This window comes from Trachypithecus francoisi, unplaced genomic scaffold (assembly GCF_009764315.1).
Source record: "Trachypithecus francoisi isolate TF-2019V2 unplaced genomic scaffold, Tfra_2.0 Lachesis_group6, whole genome shotgun sequence".
Taxonomy (NCBI): Eukaryota; Metazoa; Chordata; class Mammalia; order Primates; family Cercopithecidae; genus Trachypithecus; species Trachypithecus francoisi.
Window position 1 is genome coordinate 56741783 of NW_022681471.1, and position 8951 is coordinate 56750733.

Genomic DNA, 8951 nt, shown 5'->3' on the forward strand with positions numbered 1-8951 from the left:
GCACTGAGTTCCTCCCAGGCCCTGGGCAGGTTCAGATGTGCTATGCAGGAGACAGGGACTAGAGGAAAAAACCTTAGTACTCCACCTGGTGTTTTATTTTACTGCCACTGAGCTGACATTCAGACCACAGGATGTAGTCCTTCCTACTCTTTTCTTCCCTTTCTAAAGGCAGAGGAGCCTCATCCTGTCTCCACCATCACCACCACAGGCCCGTAGGGAGTATTGTTGGACCACTGCCTATGTCCCTTTAGGTTGCAAGGTCTCTTAAGTCAGCTTGTGGTAAATGGTGGCTGTCCAGTGATTCACCCTCCAGGGAAGTAAGCTCCCCTCTGGCCCAGGGCGGTTAGAAATGCCACACTAGATCCAAGTATTAGGATTGGGAATCCTAAGAACATGCTTGGGGGCTCTATGACACTGTGGCTGAGGTGGTACCTAAGATGCAAGACAAAGTCACCTTCTCATTTCCCTCTGTTTTTATAGAGCATAGGGAATATCACTACACAGCCACCACAGGTGAAAATTTGTTGAGTATCACCCGAAGCCAGCAAGTCTCAGAGTTCCACCCACCCAAGGCCCTAGAAATAGTACCTGTGTGTTACTGCTGGTTATTAAGGGCCCAAGGACTCTTCAGTTAGCACGTGAAAAATGCTTCACAGACATGGTCATTTCCTTCAAGGCGGCATGTCCCTTTTGGTCTAGGGTCTGTCTAGAAATGTCACCCAACAGCTAGGACCTGGAAACGGGGCCTCATGGCTCTGACCTGTGCCCTATTGTTCTGTGGCTGAGCTGGCATCCAAGATGCAAGACAAAGTCCTCCTCATTTTCCCTCTCCTGTCCTCAACAAATGGAAGCAATATTTCTTGGAGCTGTGAGCTGTGCATCCTCAGGTTAGGGGAGGGGTGGTGCCAGCCTTCCCTTTCCTGCCTCAGCTGGTATCTCAGTAAGTTGTGTGCCACCCCCCAGTCCACTAGCTCTGGGTCCAGTTTAGCTCTATACTCACATCTGATTTGCAGCCTTGTGGCCTAGATTACCTTTCAAGTTTATTTGGAACCCCAGAGCACTTTAGTCCACAGTGGTGAGGCTTGTGGGAACTGAAGTCACAGTTACTGGGATTGGTGATTCACTTTTATTGAGAGTTGGTTTGAATGTTCCCTCTGTGGGCAGGTGTCAGCTGCATTTGGTCTAGTTTTCCTTTCTTCCACAATAGGACAGCACTGAGATCAAGGCCTTATAATTGCTACATTCTCCTTCCCCTAACTCACAGAAAGTCTCTCTGTACCACCTGCCACTACCTGGGGGTTGTGAGAGGGGTGGCTTCAGTGATCTCAAGACTGTTTTTTCTATCGTTTAAGTGCCCTTTCCATCAATAGGAATTTAAAATCAGGTACTGTGAGTGCTCACCTGATATTTGGTTCTTATAAAGATGATATTTTTGTGTGTAGATATTGTCAAATTGATGTTTTTGTGTGGGGGGAACAATCAGTGGACACTTCTATTGTGTCACCTTGTTCTGCCTTGTCCCTAAGTTCATCTTGCATATTCCTTTCCCCAGTCCTTGAATCAGCCATTTATCTCAGCAGCTCTGTTTGTTTTTTTTTTTTTTTTCCTTATTTGGAAAATGGCATTAGAAATCAAAATCTGGGTAGTAGGTGTGCTCATTGCTACTGGGGTGTCATTGCTTCTAGGTCTTCTTAGTGGACAAAGGTTGGAAATATATGTTTAGACCAATTCATGTATCCATAATTATTTCTCTATTTATTAATCAGTATCTATATTAAGCTAACCATGAGTTCACACTGATATCTCTATCACTATTCCAGCACCATTTGATTCATTCCAGTTTATCTATAATCTCCTCTTTCAGCAGTGAGAAAAATAACTTGCACTACTCACCATTTGCTTATTTGTTCCTGCAACCCTGGTATACATATATAATGATTTCAAAATTGTTAGCAGGTAACCCTGAGGGAAACAACTTTACCAACTAGTGAATAGTGCTGTGTTTTGTTTCTGGCCTTATAGTTTTCAATCATTTATAAAGTTACTGAGGTTAGTAACTTTCCCCTCACCTCCTTCAGTAAGGTTGTTTTATACATTTTCTAATAGAGTTAATTTGTTTCCATTATATTCTGCATTTAATCCTGTAGTCTGCTGACTTTCTAAAAGATATTTTAATTTTTGTATACATTAAATTTCTTTTTTTTTGCTATAAATTTTTCTAGGTTTTGACAAGTGAATAGTGTCATGCATCCACTGTAATTTTATACAAAATAGTGCTATTTTTTAATTTCAAATGTTATCAAAAATATAATTCTTTTTTAAAAAGAAAATCCTGAGGTGACTTATGGAATCTAATACCTAGTTGCCTAAGTATTTTCTGAGGGATGCTACTTATGTAACTCATAATGAGAAATATAACAATTATAATTTACCTTTTCAAAAGGTCACATACATTATCTCAAATAATTCTTGAAACAGTGTTAGGAGGAAGGTAGATCAAGTATTAATATACCCATTTCACAGAAGAGGAAACTAAAGCTTTAAGGGATAAGATAAAATTTCAGAATGATACAGCTAAAGGCCAAGCTTAAAACTCATGTCTTGTAGGCATTCCTTTATTGTATTATTATATTGTAAAATACTTTGGGTAAAATGTATTTTTTTTTTCTCTTTTCATTAGTTGATAGAGTACCAACTAGTTAGAAGAAGATAGAGACATTGTATTTTCTCAGATTTGGTTTTTATGATCTTATCTACTAACCCTTCCCTATACTAGTTGATAGTTCTACATAAGAAGCCTGTTTAAGTAGGCTAGCCTCTGTATTAGTCTGTTCTCACATTGCTATAAGGAAATACCTGAGACTGGGTAGTTTATAAAGAAAAGAGGTTTAATTGTCTCATGATCCTGCAGGCTGCACAAAAAGCATGGTAGCATCAGCTTTTGGGAAGGCCTCAGGGAACTTACAATCATGGTGGAAGGCAAAGGGGGAAGTAGAAACATCTTACATGGCTGGAGCAGGAGAAAGCAAAAGAGAGAGGAGAGATGTCACCCACTTTTAAACAAGCAGATCTCCTCAGAAGTCATTTACTATACAGTACCAAGGGGGGATAGTGCTAAACCATTTATGAAAACTTCACTCCCTGATTTAATCACCTCCCACCAGGCCATATTTCCAACACTGGAGATTACAATTCAACATCATATTTGGGCAGGGGCACAGATTCAAACCATATCATCCTACTCCAGATCCCTTCCAAATCTTAACATTCTTCTCAAATTGCAAAACTCAATCATGCCTTCCCAACAGTCTCCCAAAGTCTTAACTCATTCCAGCTTTAACTCAATAGTCCAAAGTCTAAAGTCTCATCTGAGACAAAGCAAGTCCCTTCCACCAATAGTCATGTAAAATAAAAAAAACAAGTTAGTTACTTCCAAGATATGTTGGGGTTATAGGCATTGGGTATATATTTTCTTTCTAAAAGGGAGAAATTTGCCAGAAGAAAGGGACTACAGGCACTGTGCAAATCCTAAACCCAGCAGGGCCATCATTAAACCTTAAAGCTCCAAAATAATTTTTTTTCACTCCATTCCTCATATCCAGGGCACACTGCTGCAAGCTGTGGGCTCCCAGAGACTTAGGAAGCTCTGCCTTTGTGGCTTTTCAGGGCTTGGCCCCCACAGCTGCTCTCATGGGCTGCCATTGAGTGACAGTGGCTTTTTTAGGCCCGTTGTACAAGCTGTCAGTGGTTGTACCATTCTGGGGTCTGGAGGATGGTGGCCCTCTTTTCACAGCTCCACTAGGCAGTGCCCCAGTGGGGACTCTGTGTGGGGGTTCCAACCCCACATTTCCTCTTCACACTTCACTAGTAGAGGTTCTCCATGTGGGCTCTGTCTCTGCAGCAGTCTTGTTTCTGGATATTTAGGTTTTGTTTTTCATACCAGACAGAGGTCCTCAAGACTCATATTTTACATTCTGTGCACTTGTGAGCTTAACACTATATAGAAGCTGCCAAGGCTTATGGATTGCACTCTCTGAAGCAGCAGTCTGAGCTGTACCTGGGTCCTTTTTAGCTATGGCTGGAGTTGAAGGGACTAAGATGTGGGTAGCAGTGTCCTGAAGCTCTGCAGGGCTGTGGGGCCCTGAGCCTGTCCAGGAAACCATTCTTCCCTCCTAGACCTCTGGGCCTGTAATGGGAGGGGCTACTCTGAAGGTCTCTGAAATGCCTTGAGGCCTTTTTTCTTATTGTCTTGGCTATCAGCATTTGCCTTCTTTTTGGAACATAGACTCAAACCACATCATACTCTAACACTGTTTTGTGAAAATCAAGCCCTAAACAGTTAATTTAGAACAGCTGAAATGAGTGTCTAATGAAAAGGGGGATAGATTAACTACTTGTTAGAGCAGTCTCAAAATATAATATTAGTGTTTTTACCTTGCTTTGTGATATTCCCACAACAATATTTTTGGAATGTTTATTGATTATAGTTGAAAACTTCAGCGAAGTTTGTGGCTCCTAAAATTGGCATGAACTAGAGTAAAGATAATTGGATTTAAAAAATGATAATAATGAAAACCAGAGAATATTAACCTATTAATTTACAGTGTTATAGTTAAGATATTGCTTTTCATTTGAATTTAAACACAGTATTCCATGATTTATTCCCCCTGACATTCTCTTACGACTTTCAAACATATGTTTTCCAGTGATACAGAAGATGCCTCCTGAATCCAAAAAATATATTTATTACTGATTATCAACTGCAGCAGTCATTAGTGCTGCTTACTGAATAAGTCTGGCTGTTTTCTTCTAGGCACATGGTAAGATTGCATTTTTTAAAATATACTTTAAGTTCCGGGATATGTGCAGAATGTGCAGGTTTGTTACACAGGTAAATGTATGCCATGTTGGTTTGCTGCACCTATCAACCTGTCACCTAGGTATTAAGCCCCACATGCAACAACTATTTGTCCTGATGCTCTCCCTCCCCTCACCCCCACTGATAGGCCCCAATGTGTGTTGTTTCCTTCCCTATGTCTGTGGGTTCTCATTGTTCAACTCCCACTTATGAGTGAGAATATGTGGTGTTTGCTTTTCTGTTCCTGTGTTAGTTTGCTGAGGATGATGGCTTCCAGCTTCATCCATGTCCCTGCAAAGGACATGATCTCATTCCTTTTTTGGGCTGCATAGTATTCCATGGTGTATGTGTACCACATTTTCTTTATCCAGTCTATCATTGATGGGCATTTGGGTTGGTTCCATGTCTTTGCTATTGTGAATAGTGCTGCAATAAACATACATGTGCATTTGTCTTTATAAAACAATAATTTATATTTTGGGGGTATGTACCTAGTAATGGGATTGCTGGGTCAAATGGTATGTCTGGTTCTAGATCCTTGAGGAATCATCACACTGTCTTCCACAATGGTTGAACTAATTTACACTCACACCAACCATATAAAAACATTCCTACTTTTCCACAGCTTCACCAGCATCTATTGTTTCTTGACTTTTTAATAATCACCATTCTGACTGACATGAGATGGTATCTCATTGTGGTTTTTATTTCAATTTATCTAATGATCAGTGATGTTGAGCTTTTTTACATATGTTTGTTGGCTGCATAAATGTCTTTTTTTTTTTTTTTTTGAGAAGTGTTTGTTTATGTCCTTTGCCCACTTTTTGATTGTAAATTCTGGATATTAGACATTTATTGGGGTAGGTTGCAATAATTTTCTCCCATTCTGTAAGTTGCCTGTTCACTCTGATGATAGTTTATTTTGGTGTGCAGAAGCTCTTTAGTTTAATTAGATCCCATTTGTCAATTTTAGCTTTTGTTGCAATTGCTTTTGGTGATTTCATTATAAAATCATTGCCCATGCCTATATCCTGAAAGATATTACCTAGATATTTTTCTAGGATTTTTGTGGTTTGGGGTTTTAAATATAAGTCTTTAATTTATCGTGAGTTAATTTTTGGATAAGGGATAAGGAAGGGGTCTAGTTTCAGTTATCTGCATACAGTTAGCCAGTTTTTCCTGTAACATTTATTAAATATGGCATCCTTTCCCCATTGCTTGTTTTTGTCTGGTTTGTTGAAGATCAGATGGTTGTAGATGTGTGGTCTTATTTCTGAAGTCTCTATTCTGTTCCACTGGTCTATATGTCTGTTTTGGTACCAGTACCATGCTGTTTAGGTCACTGTAGCCTTGTAATATAGTTTGAAGTCTGGCAGTGTGATGGTTTGAAGTCTGGTAGCATGATGTCTCCAGCTTTGTTCTTTTTCCTTATGATTGACTTGGCTATACAGGCTCTTTTGTGGTTCTATATAAATTTTAAAGTGTTTTTTTCTAATTATTTGAAAAAATGTCAATAATAGTTTGATGGGAATAGCATTGAATCTGTAAATTACTTTGGGTAGTATGGCCATTTTCATGATATGATTTCCCCCTATCCATGAGGATGGAATGTTTTTCCATTTGTTTGTGTCCTTTCTGATTTTTTTTTTTTTTTTTTTTTTTTTTTTTTTGAGCAGTAGCTTGTAGTTCTCCTTGAAGAGGACCTTCTCATCCTTGTTAGATGTATTCATAGGTATTTTCTTCTCTTTGTAGCAATTGTGAATGAGAGTTCAGTCGTGATTTGGCTCTCTGCTTGTCTACTGTTGGTGTAATGTAATGCTTGTGACTTTTGCACATTGATTTTGTATCCTGAGACTTTGCTGAAGTTGCTTATCAGCTTAAGGACCTTTTGGCTGAGATGCTGGCGTTTTCTAAATATAGGATCATGTCATCTGCAAACAGAGACAATTTGTTCTTTTCTCTTTTATGACTGGGTGTGACCCAATGACTAGCTTTATCAATGGACTGTGAGTGGAAGAAACAAGTCTCCCCTCTGAATATGCATTGTTTTTTCAAACCCTGTAAACATTGATTTTCCTTACGACATGGTGACTAGCAAAATTCAAGACAGTGTCTGCTCTGTAAACTTTGGTTCTTGAGTGACAATGATGAGAAATTTTGTCTACAGATCCATGTGGAGCATGTAGTGTGAGGGATAAATAAACTCTGTTTTAAGCCTATGTTTCTGCCCCATAACCTAGGTGATTCTGAGTGATAAACGTTGCAAACATCCAGGCAACATACAGTTGAATTTCAGGACATGATAATTCATTTATTTATTCATTCAACACACTTGTTGTGTATCAGCAGATGCCATGCTAGACTTTAATTTGCAAAGCTCAAAAAGACATGGTTGCTGTTCTCAAGCAGATCATAGTTTGGTGGGAGAGAAATAGAAGTAAACAAATAAATAAAACTTAACATGAAAGGAAATAAAATGCTGTGTATGCAAAGTGCTATAAAAACACAGATTAGGGAACAATTACCTAAATAGGAATAAGGAAAGAGAATGTGACATTTGAATTGTGTCTTGAAAGCAGTGTAGAATTTTTGCAGGTAGATATAGCTTGGAAAGAAAGTGTTTTAGGCTAAAGGAATATTCTGTGTAAACACTGTAAAAGATCAGTAATTTTAAAAAACAATTTTTTTCTTTACTTCCAGCCATATGAACAGTTCTGAAATTCAAAGCTAGAGATTATATTGATACTTCAACTGACTTGCAAGATAAAACACTTGATAGCATATATTTTATATGTATATTGTATTTCTACCTTTATATGCATACTTACACACATATACACTTAAGTAAGCAATTTAATCTGTTTTTAACTTTTATTTTAAGTTCGGGGTACATGTGGAGGATGTGCAGGTTTTATACATAGGTGAAGGTATGTCTTTTTTTGTGTGTGTGTGTACTGATCATTTCATCCTCTAGGTATGAAGTCTAGAACACATTAGTTATTTTTCCCAAACCTCTTTCTCCTCCTGCACTCCATCCGCTGATAAGTTCCAGAGTCTGCTGTTCCCCTGTATGTATCCATATGTTCTCATCATTTACTCCCACTTATAAGTGAGAACATGTGGCATCTGGTTTTCCATTTCTGCATTAGTTTGCTAAAGTTAATATTCACCAGCTCCATCCATGTTACTGCAAAGAACATGATATCATTCTTCTCTATGGCCATGTAGTATTCCATGGTGTACCTATACCATATTTTTCTATTTAGTCTACCATTTATGAGCAATTAGGTTGGTTCTATGTCTTTGCTATTGTGAATAGTGCTGCAGTTAACATACATGTGCTTGTGTCTTTATAATAGAACAGTTTATATTTTTGGAGGTATATGCCTAGTAATGGGATTGCTGGGTCAAATGATATTTCTGACTTTAGGTCTTTAAGGAATTGCCACACTGCCTTCCAGAATGGTTGAATTAATTTATACTCCCACCAACAGCATATAAGCATTCCTAGTTCTCCACCACTTTGCCAAGATCTGTTTTATTTTTTGTTTTTATTTTGTTGTTTTTTTGACTTTTTAATAGCCATTCTAACTGGTGTTAGCTGGTATCTCATTGTGGTTTTGATTTGCATTACTCTAATGATCAATGATGTTGAGGATTTTTTTTCCTATGCTTGTTAGGCACATGTATGTCTTTTTTTGAAAAGTGTCTGTTCCTGTCTTTTGCCCACGTTTTAATGGGGTTGTTTGTTTTTTCTTGTAAATGTGTTTAAGTTCCTTACAGATGCTGAATATTAGACCTTTGTCAGATACATAGTTTGTAAAAATTTTCTCTAATTTTGTAGATTGTCTGTTTACTCTGTTGATAGTTTATTTTGGTATGTAGAAACTCTTAAATTAGATTCCAATTGTCAAATTTTGCTTTTGTTGCAATTGCTTTTGTAATCTTTGTCATAAAATCTTTGTCTGTGCCTATGTCCTGAATGGTGTTGCCTAGGTTGTCTCCCAGGATTTTTATAGTTTTGGGTTTTACATTTAAGTCTTTAATCCATCTTGAGTTATTTTTTGTATATGGTGTAAGGAAGGGGTCCAGT